General features: G+C 37.3%; 1 long non-coding RNA gene and 1 pseudogene across 1 annotated transcript in view; one reads left to right on the forward strand and one right to left on the reverse strand.

The window, feature by feature from the left end:
• The window catches only part of LOC110211309 (uncharacterized), a 75,276-nt gene that overhangs the window by 45,871 nt on the left and 8,593 nt on the right, over positions 1–20,812 (forward strand). The window lies entirely within an intron of this gene.
• Positions 18,191–19,122, reverse strand: LOC110211308 (ubiquitin domain-containing protein UBFD1 pseudogene; annotated as a pseudogene).

The raw sequence follows: 20,812 nt of genomic DNA on the forward strand, positions 1-20,812 counted from the left end.
GAGTCACAACTATTCCTTCTTGAGTAAGAAGTTCATACAGAAAAGCTGTATTATTTTCTCTTGCCCACTCTGTTGTTTATGAATTTGTGGGAAAAAGTGTGACAGTGAGGCAGGGAAACATTGTTTGTCTCATCTTTGGAGACAGCAGAAGGACCTTGAATGAGTCAAGAAGGTAGGGAGAATGACAATTACTGAAGTTGCTGCATGGAGCTTATGGATTATAACAGCCTTTAGCAACTGCTGATTGTCCTCAAAAGAACCTTTTCTTGAGTACTGCAAGAACTGGGGAAAGGATTATGGCAATAGGGTAGGACAGGAGGAGGGATCCTGCTGGTCAGGATCCAGGGTGCAGGCAATGCCCTATATACCACATTATAAAAAGGATACCACCTTTGAGCTGCCACAGAATCCATGTGGCTCAGAACCCAAGCCCCTTGGAAATGGGTTACATATGGGTATCGTAATCAGAAGCCAACAAGGTCTTCCTGGAAGAGGATGACAGATAAAAAGAGATCACCTCTCTATTATTAAATTACAAAAAGCAGACATTTCCTCTCCCTAGCCTAGGCAATAGTAGTCAGAACCTTAAATATAAAGCACAAAGGCAGAAGAGTGACTTGACCTTAGGTCTATTTCTTATTGAATTCCATTGAACAAGATGAAAAGGATGATTTTCTATGATAATGAGGCTGCTATTGCTGCTGTTATTGATGAGGACAATGCTTCAGTATTTCAAGGCCTTATGTTTTCATCAGTATGGGTGCTGTTTCCATTGATGCAGATTATGGTCTTAGGGAGTTTCTGCAGCCAAAAAATCATCAACTTAGTGTAGTCAACTTAGTGAGTCATTTTTAGCTAGGCTGAAATTCAGGCACCAGAAACACAGTCTGTCACCAGGCTAGGATGGACTTTATTTATTTCTGTTTGTTGCAACCAATCACAGCTTTAATTCTGCCAGCATAGCCAGTGAGAACCCAGGCCCTCTTCCAGACCCTAACCTAGTATCCAAGGGAGACTTTAGAGGAATAATAATAACAAAAATGCTTCCTATTAACAGAGTTCGATTATATTCCCTACAAAAGATGAGTCAAATTCATTTGCCCATAACACTCTAATCCAGGCAGAACCAGATTTAAAAAAAAAGAAGAAATATTTAACAAATTAAATAAAAATAACAAATACCAAAATAACAAAAAATAACAAAAAAATTAAAATAGAACATAGATAATATTAATACAAGGTTTTCTAAGACAATATAGTGCCCACAGGGATCCTTAGGCATGTTTAATGCCTCTCTCTTTTCTATTTGAGTTTGACTGTCCCACGATGTCCCTGTGAAGTAGATAGCATATGAATTATATAATCGTCCTCCCATTTTATAGATTAGGAAACTGAGACTTGGGAAAAAGTGACATGACCACATAACAAGTTAAGAATCAGTTTTCATCACAATTTCCTAACTCCCTAGGTCCCTGCTGCACTTTCAATCTTTCCTTCCTACATTTTTTTTTGTAAACATAATGACCTTGTATTTGACAAGTGTAAAGACATGAGATTTGGGGATAAGAATTCATTACTTGGAAAAAATTGTGGGGAAAACTGGAAAACAGTATGGCAGAAACTGGGCATGGACCAATATGTCACATCATTTACCAAGATAAGGTCAAAATGGATACATGGGCTAAGTATGAAGAGAGATTATACAACCAATATTCCTAATGAAGCTAAGTATTTATCTTTGCCTTGATGCTTTGTATCTGAATATCTACCTTAGCTTTAAATAGGCAAATTAACAAAAGGATTCAAATGGACGATGAAGAACAGAAGTTACGAAACTTAAATGTTGAATTTAGGTAGTAGAATGCTTCTAATGTTGGAGCTAGAAGAGACATCAGAGTTTATTTCTTACATCCTGCTGTTCTTATAGAAGAGAAAATCCAGCGAAGTAGAGGGTTTTCTCCAAGGTTACATATTTAGTAAAAGCTAGACTCTAGGTGAGAGCAGAGGTTTCCCAAAATTCTTCAATTATGCACTATTGCCTCTTGATCTATCTTCTTTCCACATGTTGTTTACATAAAGAGGCAGTAATTCACAGACTAACATTTGTCATATTAAATTGTGTTTTTCTTAAGTATACTTGCAGCATTTAAAGTTGACAATATCACCAAAAACTGTTTATTTCACACTTATATCACAAAGAGAGGCAGAGTGATACAGTGAAGATAGCTGACCTCTCTATCTTTGCCTGTCTTTATGACTTAATTTCCTTTCTCTTTTTTTCTTTCCAAAATGATTTTATTTTTATTTTTTTTAATTTTTTTCCATATACTTTTGAGTTGAAAATTTTTCTCCCTTTTTCTCCCCTGCACCCTCCCCAAGACAGCGTACAATCTGACATAGGTTTTACATTTACATACCCATTAAACATATTTTCACATTAGTGAAGTTGTAAGTAAAAATTAAAACCAATAGGAGGAACCATCAGAAAGATGAAATAAAACTCAACAGAAGGTAAAAATAAGTGAGAGCGATTTGACTTCCATAGTTCTTTCTTTGGATGTGGACAGCATTTTCCATCCTAAGGCCTCTGTAGATGTCTTAGATCCTCGTAATGCTGAGAAGGGTTCAGTTTAACATTCTTAGTCATTGCATAACGTGGCTGCTATTGTGTACAAAGTCCCTTTGGTTCTGCTCACTTCACTCCGATTCAGACCATGTAAGTCTTTCCAGGTTTTTCTGAAGTCAGCCTGTTCCTCACTTCTTATAGCACAATAGTATTCCATTATATTACTATACCACAACTTACTTAGCCATTCCCCAATTGATGGGCATCCTCTCAATTTCCAATTCTTTGCCACCACAAAAAGAGTTGCTATGAATATTTTTGTACATGTGGGTCCTTTTCTGATTTGTATGATCTCTTTGGGATATAGCCCTAGAAGTGCTATTTCTGGATCAAAGGGTATGCACATTTTTGTAGCCCTTTGGCATAGTTCCAAATTGTTCTCCAAAATGGTTGGATCATTTCACAACTCCACCAACAATGCATTAGTGTTCCAATTTTCCCACATCCCTCCAACATTTATCATTTTCCTTTGTCATGTTGGCCAATCTGATAGTGTGATGTGGTACCTCAGAGTTGTTTTGATTTGCATTTCTCTAATCGATTAGGATTTAGAGCATTTTTTCATATGACTATAGATGGCTTTAATTTCTTCATCTGAGAACTGTCTGTTCATATCCTTTGACCATTTATCAATTGGGGAATGGCTTGTGTTCTTATAAATTTGTCTTAATTCTCTATATATTTTAGAAATGAGGCCTTTATCAGAAAGACTGGTTGTAAAAATTCTTTCCCAATTTTGTACCTTCTTTTTAATCTTAGTTGCATTGCTTTTTTGTGCAAAACTTTTCAATTTAATGTAATCAAAATTATCCATTCTGCATTTTGTAATGTTCTCTATCTCCTGTTTGGTCATGAATTCTTCTGTTCTCCATAGATCTGATAGGTAAACTATTCCTTGTTCTCCCAGTTTACTTATGGTATCAGCCTTTATATCTAAGTCATGAACCATTTTGACTTTATTTTGGTATATGGTGTGAGATTTGGGTCTATGCCTAGTTTCTGCCATACTCTTTTCCAGTTTTCCCAGCAGTTTTTTTCAAAGAGTGGGTTCTTATCCCAGAAGCTGGGGTCTTTGGGTTTATCAAATAATAGATTACTACAGTCATTGACTACTGTGTCTTGCATATTTAACCTATTCCACTGATCCACCTCCCTATTTCTTAGCCAGTACCAAACAGTTTTGATGACTGCTGCTTTATAATACAATTTAAGATCTGGAATTGCTAGGCCACCTTCCCCTGCATTTCTTTTCATTAGTTCCTTTGATATTATGGACCTTTTGTTTTTCCAAATGAATCTTGTTATTATTTTTTCTAACTCTATAAAATAATTTTTTGGTAGTTTGATTGGTATGGCACTGAATAAGTAAATTAGCTTAGGTAGGATTGTCATTTTTATTATATTAGCTTGGCCTACCCATGAGCAACTGATGTTTTTCCAATTATTTAGATCTGATTTTATTTGTGTGAAAAGTGTTTTGTAATTGTGTTCATAGAGTTCCTGGGTTTGTTTTGGGAGGTAGACTCCTAAATATTTTAATGTCTACAGTAAGTTTAAATGGGATTTCTCTTTCTATCTCTTGCTGTTGAGCTGTGTTGGTAATATATAGAAATGCTGATGATTTATGTGGGTTTATTTTATAGCCTGAAACTTTGATAAAGTTGTTTATTATTTCAAGTAGCTTTTTAGTTGATTCTCTAGGATTCTCTAAGTATATCATCACGTCATCTGCAAAGAGTGATAGCTTTGTTTCTTCTTTGCCTATTCTAATGCCTTCAATTTCTTTTTCTTCTCTTATTGCTAAAGCTAAGGTTTCCAGTACAATATTGAATAACAGTGGTGATAATGGACATCCTTGTTTCACCCCTGTTCTTATTGGAAATGCTTCTAGCCTGTCCCCATTACATATAATGCTTGCTGAAGGTTTTAGATAATGCTATTTATTATTTTAAGGAAGACTCCATTTATACCTATGCTTTCTAGTGTTTTTAATAGGAATGGGTGTTGTATTTTATCAAAAGCTTTTTCTGCATCTATTGAGATGATCATGTGGTTTCTGTTGGTTTTGTTGTTGATATGCTCAATGATGCTGATAGTTTTCCTAATATTGAACCAACCCTGCATTCCTGGTATAAATCCTACCTGGTCATAGTGTATTATTCTTGTGATAAGTTGCTGCAATCTACTTGCTAGTATTTTGTTTAAAATTTTTGCATCTATATTCATTAGAGAAATTGGTCTATAATTTTCTTTCTCTATTTTGACTCTTCCTGGTTTAGGTATCAACACCATATTTGTATCATAAAAAGAATTTGGTAAGACTCCTTCTTCACCTATTTTCCCAAATAGTCTATATAGTATTGGAATTAATTGTTCTTTAAATGTTTGATAGAATTCACATGTAAATCCATCTGGCCCTGGAGATTTTTTCCTAGGGAGTTCATCAATGGCTTGTTCAATTTCTTTTTCTGAGATGGGGTTATTTAAGTATTTTACTTCCTCTTCGTTAATCTGGGCAATTTATATTTTTGTAAATATGTATCCATTTCACTAAGATTGTCAAATTTGTTGGCATATAGTTGGGCAAAATAATTCCTAATTATTGTTTTAATTTCCTCTTCCTTGGTGGTAGCTTCACCCTTTTCATTCTTGATACTAGTAATTTGGTTTTCTTCTTTCTTTTTTTAATTAAATTAACCAAAGGTTATCTATTTTATTGGTTTTTTTAAAACCAGCTCTTAGTTTTATTTATTAGTTCAATAGTTTTCTTAATTTCAATTTTATTAATTTTTCCTTTGGTTTTCAATATTTCTAATTTGGTGTTTAGTTGAGGATTTTTAATTTGTTCTTTTTCTAGTTTTTTTAGTTGTATGCCCAATTCATTAATCTCCTCTTTTTCTATTTTATTTATGTAAGCATTTAGAGATATAAAACTTCCCCTAAGAACTGCTTTCCTGCATCCCAGGTTTTGGTATGTTGTCTCATTATTGTCATTCTCTTGAATGAAATTATTGATTGTTTCTATGATTTGTTGTTTGACCCAATCATTTTTTAGGATTAGATTATTTAGTTTCCAATTATTTTTTAGTCTATCTTTCCATGGCCCTTTATTACATATAATTTTTATTGCATCATGATCTGAAAAGGATGCATTTAATATTTCTGCCTTTCTGCATTGGATTGTGAGGTTTTTATGCCCTAGTACATGGTCAATTTTTGTGTATGTGCCATGTACTGATGAGAAAAAAGTATATTCCTTTCTATCCCCATTCAGTTTTCTCCAGAGGTCTATCATACCTAACTTTTCTAATGTTCTATTCACCTCCTTAACTTCTTTCTTGTTTATTTTGTGGTTAGACTTATCTAGTGCTGAGAGGGGGAGGTTCAGGTCCCCACTAGTATAGTTTTGCTGTCTATTTGTTCCTGTAAGTCCCTGTACTTCTCTGTAAGAATTTGGATGCTATACCACTTGGTGCATATATGTTTAGTAATGATATTACTTCATTGTCTATGGTGCCTTTTAGCAGGATGTAGTTTCCTTCCTTATCTCTTTTGATTAGATCTATTTTTGCTTTTGCTTTGTCTGAGATCAGGATTGCTACCCCTGCTTTTTTACTTCAGCTGACATAATATATTCTGCTCCAGCCTTTTACCTTTACCCTGTGTGTGTCACTCTTTTTCAAATGTGTTTCCTGTAGGATTACGGCTTTTAATCCATTCCGCAATCTGTCTCTGTTTTATGGGAGAGTTCATCCCATTCACATTCACAATTATGATTACTATCTGTGTCTTTTTCTCCATCCTTTTCCCCCCATTTATGCTTTTCTTTCTCCTTTTTCCTTTCCCCCTTCACTAGTGTTTTGCTTTTGACCACCGCCTCCTTCAGTCCCTTCCCCCTTTTATTATCCCTTTCCCTTTTCTTCCCCTTTACTTACTGCTTCTTCCCTCCCTTCTTTCCCCCCTCCCTTTTCTTTCCCCTTTTCCCTCCTGCCTATAGGGCAAGTTAGATTTCTATACCTAACTGATTATATTATGCCCTTCTTGAGCCAAATCTGATGAGAGTAAGGTTCAAAACAATGCTCCCCCCCTTCTTTCCCTCTGCTGTAATAGGATTTTGTGTCTTTTCCTGTAATGTAATTTACCCTTGCCTGCCTCCTCCTTTCTCAGTACATTTTCTAAGACCAGACTGATCCACTTATTTGGATCCATTTAACCCACTTGACTAGATTTTTTTTTTTATCATTACATCAAAGTCAACTAATATCCACCCTCTTTATGTATACTCCTTTAACAAGGTGTAATAACAATACAGTTCTCAAGGGTTGCAAGTCTCATATTCCCTTGTAGGGGTTTAAACAGCCCCCCCCTTATTAACAACATATTGTATCTTCTGTCCCATTTACCTTTTTAAGTCCTTCTTGAGTCCTGTACTTGAAGATCAAATTTTTTGTTGAGCTCTGGTCTTTTTATCAGGAAAGTTTGGAAGTCTCCTATTTCATTGAATATCCACTCCTCCCTTGAAAAATGATGCTCATTTTTTGGGTAATTGATCCTTGGCTGCATTCCAAGCTCCTTTGCCTTAGGAATATCATGTTCCATGCCCTGCGGTCTTTTAATGTAGAAGCTGCAAGGTCCTGTGTAATCCTGACTGTGGTTCCATGATATTTAAATTGTTTCTTTCTGGCTGCTTGCAGCACCTTCTCTTTCATCTGGTAATTTTGGAATTTTGCTATTATATTCTTGGCTTGTCAATTTGGGATCTCTTTCAGGTGGTGATCGGTGGATTCTTTCTATGGTTATTTTCCCTTCTGGTTCTAGGACTTCTGGGCAGTTTTCCTTTATGATTTCCTGAAAGATACTGTCCAGGCTCTTTTTTCATCATGATTTTCAGGTAGTCCAATAATTTTTAAATTGTCTCTCCTGAGTCGATTTTCCAGGTCGGTTGTTTTACATGAGGTATTTTACATTTTCATCTATTTTTTCATTTTTTTGTTTCTGTTTGACTGATTCTTGCTCTCTCATAGAGACATTAGTTTCCATTTGTCCAATTCTAGTTTTTAACAGATTGTTTTCTTCTGTTAGTTTTTGTACTTCCTTCTTCAACTGGCCAATTGTGTTTTTTAGGGACTTGTTTCTTCAGTGTACTCTTCTGTTAGTTTTTGTCCTTCCTTCTTCAATTGGCCAATTGTGTTTTTTAGGGACTTGTTTTCTTCAGTGTATTTTTTTTCCAATTGGCCAATTGTATTTTTGAAGGACTCTTTACCTCTCTCATTTGACTATTAAAATCCTTCTTGAGCTCTTCTAAGAAGGCTTTTTGGGCTTCAGACCAGTTCATATTCCCTTTTGTTGTTGCAGATGTGGGTTTGTTGACAATGTTGTCCTCTTCAGAATTTCTGTCTTGATCTTCACTCTTCTCATAATATGAATCTATGGTACGTTTCTTTTTACTCATGGTGTTTCTTTATTCCCTGGCCTTTAAAGAGATTGAGCTCTCCTGCTGGGGAACAGAGGGTACTGACCCAAGCTTCTTGTGTTGGGAGCCTAGGTCTTGGTCACTGGCTTTGTGTGCTGGGGCCTCTTATGCTGGCAATTGGAGGCTGTAGGTTTCTGGCAGCTTACCTGTGTTGGGCTGGAATCAGCAAGGCTGGAACTTTCAGGCAATTCTAGGTTGCCTGCTTTTCCTTTCCTTTAGCTTTCTTCAGCTCCTTTTAGATGGGTGCTGCAGGTGTTTATCTGCCTGGGGCCCCTGCAGTGTTGTCTCCCTTGTTTCTGCTAATGCACTGGAGATTCCTTTGGTGGATGCCAGACTCTGGTGGTTTTCTGAGCTGGTTTCCACCGTTCCCCCCCCTCACTGAGGCACTGAGGTCCAGGTGTTGGTGTTTGCCTGCTTTACCACCTGGGCTTCAGGATGTCTTCACAATTTGAGGCTTCAGGGCTCCTAAAGCTCACCTGGTGTTGGGTTGGAATCAGCAAGGCCGGGGTTTTAGGAAGCCTTTAGGTTGTTTTCTTCACCTCCTTTCAGATGAATGCAGCAGGGTAGTTATCTGCCTGGGGCCCCTTGTTTTTGCTGAGGCACTGGGAGACCTTTTGCTGGGCTACTGCTTGCTCCTTGTCTTTCTTCTAGTTCAGGTGTTCCAGGGTTTTTTTTTTCTGGGGTGATATTTTCTGGGTTCTCAGAGGTTGATAGGGGAGATTGAGAGCGACTACCTTTTCACTCCGCCATCTTGGCTCCCGGAAGCAGAATCTAATTTCCTTCCTCTTGTGTTATTGTCTTTCCTACCATGTCTAGCACAACAAAATAATATTAAAAGAGTAATTAAAAGAATTTCCATGCTTTACTCCAGACTTGTTTTTGGGGGGGGGAGGGGAAGCATTTAGTGTTTTTCCATGGTAAACTCTCACTTCTTTTTTTTTTAATATAAATTTATTTATTTTTAGTTTTAAACATTCACTTTCAAAAGATTTTGGGTTCCAAATTTTCACCCATCTCACCGCTCCCCACACCCCAATATGGCGTGTATTCTGATTACCCCTTCCCCTAGTATGCCCTCTCTTCTATCTCTCCCTTCTTCTCTTATTGCCTTCCCCTTCTATTTTCCTGTAGGGTAGGATAGACTTCTGCACCCCATTTCCTGTATTTGTTATTTCCCAGTTGCATGTGAAAACACTTTTTTTAAAAACATGTGTTTTTAAAACTTTGGGTTCCAAATTTTCTCCCTTCCTCCCTCCCTACCCACCCTCATCAAAAATGCAAGCAACTCAATATAGGTTATACACCTGCAGTTACGCAAAACACTTCCATAGTAGACATGTGAAAAACTAACTCTATTTCCCTTAATTCTATCCTGCCCCCCCATTTATTTTATTCTTTCTTTGGACCCTGTCCCTCCTCAGAAGTATTTGCTTCTGATCACCCCCTTTCCCAATCTGCCCTCCTCTTTATCATCCCCCTGCTCTCTTGTCCCCTTCTCCCCCTATTTTCTTGTAGGGTAAGACAGATTTCCATACCCAATTGAATGTGTATGTTATCCCTCCTTAAGCCAAATCCTATGAGAATAAGATTCACTCATTCCCTCTCACCTTCCCCCATTTTCCCTGCACTGTAAGAGCCTTTTCTTTTCTGTTTTTTTTGTAAGATAGTTTACCCTGTTTTACCTCTCCCTTTCTTCTTCTCCTAGTATAATCCTCTCTCATCCCTTAATTTTATTCTCCAGATATAACACCTTCATCTTCAACTCAGCCCTATGTTCTCTATCAACCTATCTATCTATCTGTCTGTTTATCTATCTATCTATCTATCTGTCTGTCTGTCTGTCTGTCTGTCTATCTATACTTACATATGCTTTTTATCCTCCAACTACCCTAATACTGACAAAGGTCTCATGAGTTATATATATCATCTTTCCATGCAGGAATGTAAACAGTTGAACCTTAATAAGTTTTCCATGCTTTCTCTTTCCTGTTTACCTCTTCATGTTCCACTTAAGTCTTGTATTTGAAAATCAAATTTTCTACTCAGCTCTGGTCTTTTCATCAGGAATGCTTGAAAGTCCTCTATTTCACTGAATGACCATTTTTCCCCATGAAGAATTATACTCAGTTTTGCTGGGTAGGTCATTCTTGGTTGTAATCCTATCTCCTTTGCCCTCCAGAACATTATATTCCATGCCTTGTGGTCCTTTAATGTAGAAGCTGCTAAATCTTGTGTTATCCTGATTGTGTTTCCACAGTACTTGAACTCTTTCCTTCTGGCAGCTTGTAATATTTTCTCCTTGACCTGGGAACTCTGGAATTTGGTTACAATATTCCTAGTTTTCCTTTGGGGATCTCTTTCAGGAGGAAATTGGTAGATTCTTTCAATTTCTATTTTGCCCTCTGGTTCTACAATATCAGGGCAGTTTTCCTTGCTAATTTCTTGAAAGATGATGTCTAGGCTCTCTTTTTCATCATGGCTTTCAGATAGTCCAATAATTTTTAAATTCTTTCTCCTGGATCTATTTTCCAGGTCAGTTGTTTTTCCAATGAGACAGTTCACATTGTCTTCTATTTTTTCATTGTTTTGGATTGTTTTACAGTGTCTTGATTTTTTATAAAGTCACTAGTTTCCAATTGCTCTATTCCGTTTTTTTAAAAAAATAAATTTATTTATTTTTAGTTTTCAACATTCACTTCCACAAGTTTTTGAGTTCCAAATTTCTCACCCCTCCCCCCACTCCAAGATGGATTGCATTCTGAATACCCCTTCCCCTAGTCTGCCTTCTCCTCTATCTCTCCCCCCTCCCTTCTCTTATCCCCTTCCCCTTCTATTTTACTGTAGAGCAGGATAGACTTCTGTACCCCATTTCCTGTAATTCTTATTTCCCAGTTACATGTGAAAATATTTTTTTAAAATATGTGTTTTTAAAACTTTGAGTTCCTTTCTCCCTCCCTCCCTCCCCACCCACCCTCACTGAAAAGGCAAGCAACTCAATGTAGGTTGTACATGTGCACTTATGTAAAACACTTCCATAGCAGACATGTTTTGAAAAACTAACTCTATTTCCTTTAATCCTATCCTGCCCTCCCATTTATTGTATTCTTTCTTTTGACCCTGTCCCTCCTCAGAAGTATTTGCTTCTGGTTACCCTCTTTCCCAATCTGCCCTCGTCTCTATCATCACCCTGCTCTCTTGTCCCCTTCTCCCCCTATTTTCCTGTAGGGTAAGACAGATTTCCATACCCAACTGAATGTGTATGTTATTCTCGCCTTAAGCCAAATCCTAAGAGAATAAGATTCCCTCATTCCCTCTCACCTTCCCCTGTTTCCCCTCCACTGTGTGAGACTTTTCTTTTCTGTTTTTTTTTGTGTGAGATAATTTACCCCATTCTACCTCTCCCTTTCTTCTCTGAGTATCATCCTCTCTCATCCCTTAATTTTATTCTCCAGATATGACCCCTTAATCTTCACCTCACCCTGTGCCCTCTATCTATCTGTCTATACATACATACATATAATTTTTTTTTTCTTCAAGTACCCTAACACTGACAAAGTTCTCATGAGTTACAAATATCATCTTTCCATGCAGGAATGTAAACAGTTAAATCTTAATAAGTCTCTTTTGATTTCTCTTTCCTGTTTACCTCTTCATGTTCCAGTCCTGTATTTGTCAAATTTTCTATTCAGCTGGTCTTTTCATCAGAAATGCTTGAAAGTCCTCTATTTCACTGAATGACCATTTTTTCCCCAGAAGGAGTATACTCAGTTTTGCTGGGTAGGTGATTCTTCGTTGTAATCCTATCTTCTCTGTCCTCCAGAATATTATATTCCATGCCCTGCGGTCCTTTAATGTAGAAGCTGCTAAATCTTGTGTTATCCTGATTGTGTTTCCACAATACTTGAATTGTTTCCTTCTGGCAGCCTGTAGTATTTTCTCCTTGACCTGGGAATTCTGAAATTTGGCTACAATATTCCTAGGAGTTTTCCTTTGGGGATCTCTTTCAGGAGGAGATCTGTGGATTCTTTCAATTTCTACTTTGCCCTCTAGTTCTAAAATATCAGGGCAGTTTTCCTTGATAATTTCTTGAAAGATGACATCTGGGCTCTTTTGTTGATCATGGCTTTCAGATAGTCCAATAACTTTAAAATTCTCTCTCCCAGATCTATTTTCCAGGTCAGTTGTTTTCCCAATGAGATATTTCACATTTTCTAATTTTTTATTCTTTTCGATTTGTTGTACAGTGTCCTGATTTCTCATAAAGTCACTGTCTTCCAATTGCTCTATCCTAATTTTTAAGGAAGTATTTTCTTCAGTAATCTTTTGGACTTCCTTTTCCATTTGACCAATTTTGCTTTTTAGGGCATTCTTGTCCTCCTTCGCTTTTCAGACCTCTTTTGCCATTTGGGTTAGGCTATTTTTTAAGGTGTTATTATCTTCAGAATTTTTTTGGATCTCTTTTAGCAAGCTGTTGATTTGTTTTTCATGATTTTCTTGCATCACTCTCATTTCTCTTTCCAGTTTTTCCTCTGCTTCCCTTACTTGCTTCTCAAAATCCCTTTTGAGCTCTTCCAAGTCCTGGGACTGATTCATATTTTTCTTGGAGGCTTTGGATGTAGGAGTTTTGACTTGGTTGTCTTCTTCTCGTTGTACATTTTTATCTTCTTTGTCACCAAAGTAAGATGATATAATCTGACTCTTTTTGTGCTGCTTACTCATGATCCCAGCTAATTACTTGAGTTTTAAGCTCTTTGTTAAGGTAAGAGTCTGCTTCCAATGTGGAGAATGTACTGTCCCAAGCTTCAGGGGTTTGTGCAGCTGTTTTCAGATATACTTGTAGGGACTTGTAAATTTTCAGTTGTCCCAAGGTGGTAATGATAAGGGGAGAGGTGTTGACTCCTTTCCTGGCCTGTGCTCTGGCTAAGCACTCCTTTCTGTCCTGGAACTGTGAGGAGGGTTTTCTCTCCACAGCCACTACAAGCTCTACCATGCCAGAGCTCCTCCTTGCCTCAGGATTGCCACCCAGAAATGTGACTCAGATCCAGGCACAGGCTAAGAAAGAGATTCTTTCCTCAGCACTCGCAAAGAGATCCCTGCAATCTCCCTCTGATCAGCCACTGTATTCCCCCTCAGTCTGTGGGCCTGAAGCTCAGGAGGCAGCCTCTGCCCTGGTGCCCACACTCTGGGGAATTGGAGCTGAGACCTGGTGCTCCTCTCTCACCGCTGCAGAAACAGATTTTTCCCACTGACCTGCTAAGTTGTCTTTGGAGTTCATGGGTTGAAAAGTATGGAATCCGCCACAGCTGCTCGCAATTCAGTCCTCTGAGGCCTGCTCCAGGTTCTCTGAGGCCTGTGTGCCCATGCTGAACTGCGCTCCTTTCTCTGCCTGGCACGATATATCTTTCTGATCAGTCATCCAGCTTGTCTCGGGCTGGAAATTGGTTTCACTCTGTCTTTTTGTGGATTCTGCTGCTTTAGAATTTGTTTTGAGCCATTTTTTATAGTTATTTAGAGGGGTTTGGGGGAGAGCTCAAGCAAGTCAGTGCTTTCACTCTGCCATCTTGGCTCCGCCCCTTCATTCCTACATTCTTTTAGAATTTGATCCCTGGTCATGAAGTGTATTTGATCATTTTGAGGAACATATATCCTCTGTCTCCAGGCACTCATGCTCTCTCTCTCTCTTATGGGGCTTGCACTTTAGCAGGAATGAGAGCTTTAATGCAAAGGAATGAATGGCAGGATGTGAGACATAAGTGTCAATCATTATGGGAGACAGGAGTAGCTCTTGGAGAAGCTACAGGAGCCCAGATTCTGGAGAGGCTGGGAAGGAATGTCCCCAGTTCTATCTCTGAGACCAGTGCTGAGAGACCCTGCTGTGCTTGATGCCTATTTATTTTTGTTTGTTTCCCTTTTTTGTACCTTGAAGCTGCCCACAATATGGAGTCTTGAAGGCAAATCAAATCCCACCACTTTCTCCTCTGCAACAGCAGCTGTCCCATCAACATCTCTGGATTATTTTTGAACCTGGCAGATCCCATCAGTAAGTCAAATGAGCAGAGCTAAGAAGAAGAAAGAGTTGTCATCAGACTAAGGGCCTCCAAGGCCATTTCCCCAACAACCTATTTTAATAATAAGAGCAATAACAGGATGTATTATGTATGCAGCTTGTTGCTGTCATTTCTGAGAAGAAAATTAGTTTTTTGCCCTGGGCAACAGTTTGAATTCCTGAAAGTCTTTAAAAATAAAATAAAGAAGTATGTTTGTATCCATATGCATAGATACATACATGTGCATATATATGTGAATATAATTATATATATGCATGCACACACACAGGGCAAAAGAAAAAGTTATTGAAGGCGCTAAGCCAGCAAACTTTATATTCTTAGTATTAAACAATTGTGAAAAAGGATGAATCTCCTTAGTTACTAAGAAAATGGAACAGTTCATCATTAATTTAATGACTGTATTGCCATGTCATTATAGGAACAGGTGAAGGAATTTTAGTGGATTGCCCATCCCATAATGCACAGGGGGTGACAAAGACATGGTCTCTAAAGTCTCTGAATAGTGGTGAGGCAGGGGCCTCCTTGTAATGTTTTCACAGATTTATACAGTCTCCAATTTGAAAAAGACTACAGGGGTCACCTAGTCTAACTCCTACTTGAACAGGAATCTTCTGGACAACATCTGATCACAGCAGTTTTCTAGCCTCTGGGGAACTCACTACCACTCAAGGCTGCCCATTACACTTTTGGAGAGCTATCATTATTAGGATTTTTTCTCAGTTACATCACGTGAAAATTTACTTTTACACAACTTTGTTTCTAGTTTCTGGATCTGGCTCAAAGCCTCCATATCTCATCCTTCTATATACCAGTCCTTCAATACTCAATGACAATAACTATCTTCCCTTAGGTTTTCTCTTCCATAAGCTAAAAATCCCCACTTCAATAAACAAATCATTAATAAAATAATCAACATAATTATGTTAAGAACAAAAGCATTCAAACCTGATGATTATCTCAATGGATGCAGAAAAGGCCTTTGACCTAGTACAACATTCATTTCACTTAATATTATAAAAATTATCTATCTAAAACTAAAAGCAATAATGATATACAATGAAAATACAATATAACTCTTCCTAATAAATATAGGCACAAAATAAGGATTCCCACTCTCCTCTGTATTATTTGATATGGTTATGGAAATGCTAGCTACGTCAACAAGAAAAAGAGAAATAAATTAAATGTATAGTAATAGGTAAAGAGGAAATAAAGCTATTCCTGTTTGCCAATGATAGATGGTTTTCTTCAAAAATCATAGAGAATCAAAAAAGATACTGATTGACCCAATTAAGAGCTTCAGGAAAATTGCAGCCTACAAAATAAACCCTTCAAACATCAACAGGATTTCTATATAATAATAGAATTAAAAAGTCAATAGTAGAAAGTTAAATTCCATACAAAATAACTATAAAAAACATAAAAGGTCTGGAGATCAGTCTACCAAAGTTTAAGAAAGATTTGTATAATTTCAATTACAAGTGTTACTTAAAGAAATAAAGAATATCTTAAATAACTGGAGGAATATTCAGTGCTCATGGCTGGGTCATACCATCATAATAAAAATGAAAATATTAATGAAGGTAATTTATAGTTTTAATGACACACCAATCAAATTATCAAAGGGATATTTTATAGAACTAGTAAAATGATAGCTGAATTGCTATTTATTGGAAAAATAAAAGATATAGGAAATCAAGGGAAATAATGAAAAGGGTTAGGAATAAAGAAGGGATTGTACTTCCAGATCTCAATCTACATTATAAAACTGTTTGATATTGGTCAAAAAAGAATAAAAAGGTAGATTAATGGAACATACTGTATAAAGGAGAATTAGAAACAATGGAAAACCCCAGCATTTAATAAACCAGAGAATTCAAATCACATCAAATTACTTACTTTTTTGATGAAAATAGCTGGGAGAACTAGAAAGTAATCTAGAAGAAATTAGGCTTAGACCATTAAATTTAGACTGCATCCCACAATACATTCTAAATGGATACCTTCCCTTAATATTAAAGATTGTAGTATTAAAAAACATTAGAAGAGAGGCAAATCATATTATTTCACAGTTATGGGTAGGAGATGTATTCTTAACTAAATAAAGGATAGAGGTAATTACAAAAGATAGAATAGATGACTTTAATGCTATGGAGCTGAAAATCTTCTGTACAAACAAAATTAATGGACCTTGGATAAGAAAGGAAGTATTCTAGTGGGAAAAACTTTTTTATGATAAGAATGTGATATACAATATATATAGACAATGAACCCCCACACGTGCTGTTCCCCAATAAATGAGAGCAAAGGAATGAATAATTCTCAATAGATGAATTTTTACTATTAACAAGCATATGAAAGAATGCTCCAAATCACTAATAACAGAAATGCAAATCAAAGCAACTCTGAGGCTTTACCTCACACCCAACAAATTGATAAAGATGACAAAAGATGAGAATAGCCAATATTAGAGCAGTTGTGGGAAGACAGACACACTTATGCATTGTTGGCGAAACTGTGAACCAATACAACCATTTTGGAAAGCAATTTGGAATTAGACCAAAAAAGTAACTAAGTCTGTAATCTTTGTCCCAGAGATTCCTCTACTAGGTTTATATCCCCAAGGAGGTCACTAATAAGAAGAAACTCTCCACATACATCACTTTTTAATAGCAAAGAATTAGAAACAAATGAAATATCTGTTGATTGAGCAATGCTTAAACAAATTGTGGTATCTGAATATAATGGAATATTATTGCACCAAAAGAAATAGCATGTATGATGGCTATGGAGAAGCATGAAAAAGTCTAAATAAACTAGAGACCTTTGTCAAATTTATGAGAATATGATTTATTCACCAACTGATAAATGGTCAAAAGATATGGACAGGCAATTTTCTGATGAAGAAATCAAAACACTTCATAGTATATGCTCTAAATCAATATTGACTACAGAAATGTAAATTAAAACAACTTTGAGGTATCACTTCACACCTAACAGATTGGCTAACATGATAGAAGTGAAAAATGACAAATATTGGAGGGGAGGTGGAAAAATTGGGACACTAATACATTGTTGGTGGAACTATGAACTGATCCAAATATTTTGGAAAGCAATTTGGAATTATGCCCAAAGAGTTGTAAAACTGAGGAATATACCCTTTGACACAGCAATACCACTTTTAGTTCTTTTCCCCAAGGTGATCAGGGAAAATGGAAAAGAACCTGTATGTTTTAAAATATTTAAAGCAGCTCTCTTTGTGGTGGCAAAGATGGGAATGGCTAAACAAGTTGGGGTATATGATTATGATGGAATACTATTGTGCTGTAAGAAATGATGAGCAGGTTAATTTGAGAAAAAAACATGGAAAGACATGCATGAAATAATGAAGAGTGAAATAAGCAGAGCTAAGAGAACGTTGTATAGAGTAACAGCAATATTGTTCAAAGAACTATGAACTGTGAACAACTAAATTATTCTGAGTATCATAATTACTCAAATCAACTACAAAGGACCTATGAAAGAAGATGTTATACACTTCCAGAGAGAGAACTGATAATTAGAAGTACACGTAGCAATAATTTTACATCTACACATATATATTAATATACATACATATACATATACACACATAGATACATATATACATATGTGTATAGCTGTGTCAAATGGTAGTCTTTTCTACTATGAGGTGGGAAGGCAGGGAGGGAGGCTGTTTGGAACTTAAAATGTTACAAAAAATAAATTTAACTTTTTTTTGCCTTCTTAATTAAGATTTATCAATTTCCACTGTATTCACTTTAAATATGGTTTGAAGCCGACTGAAGGGAAGAGATTTTGTAATTTTGAGTTAAAAGTAAACTAATGGTGAAAGTACATCACCTCTGTCTTCAGTCAATATCTCCTCAGATTTGAATTAATAAAAGTTCCAGGACTATGAAATCCGGGCATATCGCACTCAGGCCTCTCCCAGCAATGTCCTTCACTTTGGGTCAGTCTTCTGTGCCAGAGGTGAAAGTGCTTTCAAAAATACTGTCATTTTCCCAGCACAGTGTCTTTGATTGCATCCACATATTGAGTTGGAACCCAATACACCCAGTAGTCAGAGGCTTCGGTGGGACCCAACTGAAATGCCATCATGTGGTAATCTTCATGTCCTTCAATGGGTTCACTGACCACATTTTTAATGGAGCCCATAGGTAATTTTTCAGTCCGTTCTTTAGTGCCAATCCACAACTGGTCTTGTAATTTCAAGGTTAAGTCTCACTTTTCCTCCTGTCTTATTGTACATGCCTGATAAAGGTGCTGTTGGCAGTCGTTCCGGAGCACCCTTAACAGAAGGCATCACATCTTCAGGTTTCCCTTTATCTTACACTTTTCTGTGTTGCTTTTGCCTACGAAGTGGCTCCTTCTCACTCTCTTCAGCTTTCACTTCTTGCTGTGTTTTCACTTCTTGCTGTGTTGCATCTTTGGGCGTGTTTCCTGCTAAGACATCATTGATGGTAGATCCAACCACCATAATCTTCGCACCACTGGTTACTTTGATCTCCCCTAATGTTTTCCCCTCAGGTAGAAGTCCCTTAAACATAACTTTCTGCATGGCAGGTGGTAGGCCTGTAATGGAGTGGATCTTGTGCTTCAGCTCGGCCCCCGTGCTGTCCAGGGGCACCCGCATGTCGTATTTGTTCTTGTCCCAGATGATCTCCAGGTCCACCAGCTCCTTCTCGGCGTCGGCGTCGTGGCCGTTGCTGACCGCGGCCTGGGCGCTGGCCATGGCCCCCCTGCGGCTGGTCTGCCTACAGGCTGCCCTTGGCCGTCGCGGCCGCGGCCAAGGATGCGAAGGAGGAGCGGGAGGAGGTCTCAGCCTCGGCGTCCACGCAGTTGAGCTGCAGCTTCTGGGCGTCCGTTTCCATGCCGGGCTCCTCGACTTCATCCGGGGCTCCGGCCGCCGCCATGATGAAAAAATAAATTTAATTTAAAAAATAAATACTTGCACACACAAAACATCTACATATACTCACTTAAACTAAGCAAAGCCCCAAAAAACCCATATATACTATGACCAAAATAACGTAAATGATGAGATCGAGTATAAAAAAATTCAAAAGTGAATATTGCCAAATTGCAAAAAACTTTGCAGGTTTTGAGCATAGTACATTGTTCATATTTTTTGTCTTTTTTTTTGATATTTTGATCAGTTATGTTAATTTTTTCCTCTTTTTCAAGTTTAAAAATATTATTTATTATAGGAAATGTCTTTCTGGGAGGGAAAAGAAGAGGGATACTGGGGAAAATTACAGAGATATAAAAATAAATGGCATCAATAAAAATTATTTTAGAAAGAAATTACAAAAAAGAAGAACATTAACTATATATATATATATATATATATATATATATATAGAGAGAGAGAGAGAGAGAGAGAGAGAGAGAGAGAGAGAGAGAGACAGACAGACAGACCGACAGACAGAGAGAGAGAGTTCACAGAAGAAAATTTTCAAAAAATTAGAAGGGGACTCAAACACAGAGGACAATTATTTTACCATCATTTTAAATTTAACATACACGAAAAAAATTGTACAGAACAGATATCCAGTTTGCTATACAATCTTATCATCATCTTTTCATCATCACTGATGTTGTCGCTATTGATCTTTCTATATAGAAATATGCTAGAATCTTTTATTCTTTTTGTCTGGACCTTGCCATCATGACTCAGCTGCTTCCCCATCTATCCCTTTGTCTCTTTGGTGGTTTCTTTCCAAACCCTCCATTTTTAGAAAGGGCCTAGACTAACCATCCTTTATTCTTTGGACTTTACCACCATAATTCGTCTGCCTTTTTCCTTTGCCCCCATAATCCCCTTTCCATCACCCTTCCGTCACAGAAGTATTCTTCCTGAGACCTCCCTTTTGAGGAAGGCCCCAGACCAACCATCCTTTATTCCTCATCCTTCATTCTTTGGACTTTGCTACTATGCGCCTATAGTATACCATCCAGATCCTCGTTCCCCCACACTTTTTTAGCTCCCTTTTATGTTTTATCTTCCCTTTTAGAATGTAAGCTCCTTGAGGTCAAATACTATACTGATTTTGCTGGTATTTGAATCCCTAGAGCTTGCCATAGTGTATGGCATAGTGTAGGGAAGTGGGAGGGACAGTCAGACCTCTGCTTCCATTTACTTTAATCTTCACCCTAGTTCAGGCCCCAGTGGTACAACAGCCTTCATTGGGCCTCCTTATTTCCCACCGCCAATCTATTCTGCACATGCAGCAAATAGAATTGTCCTCAAATATGACTTTCATGTCAGCCCCTTGCTTTTTTATACTCTTTGTAAAGGAAAAGTATTGAATATTTAAAATTCAACTTCTTAGCTTGGATATTTAAAGCTTTCTGCTATCTAGCTTCATTCATTCTTCCACCTCAGTTCTAAATCTCAAGGCTCTCCTCCATGATTCTAAAAACTAATTCTTTTCTTGGGACTATCTACGATTAATTGAAAGGAGTCATTATTATGCAATAGAATGAATACTGGACTGGAAGTTGGCATAAAACTGGGTTTATATCTCGGTTCTTATTAGCGACGTGACCATGATGAAATTATTTAATGTCTTCAGACCTCATTTTCCTCACATATGATGCTGG

Source organism: Phascolarctos cinereus, unplaced genomic scaffold (assembly GCF_003287225.1).
Source record: "Phascolarctos cinereus isolate Bilbo 61053 unplaced genomic scaffold, phaCin_HiC Scaffold_2;HRSCAF=192, whole genome shotgun sequence".
Lineage (NCBI taxonomy): Eukaryota > Metazoa > Chordata > Mammalia > Diprotodontia > Phascolarctidae > Phascolarctos > Phascolarctos cinereus.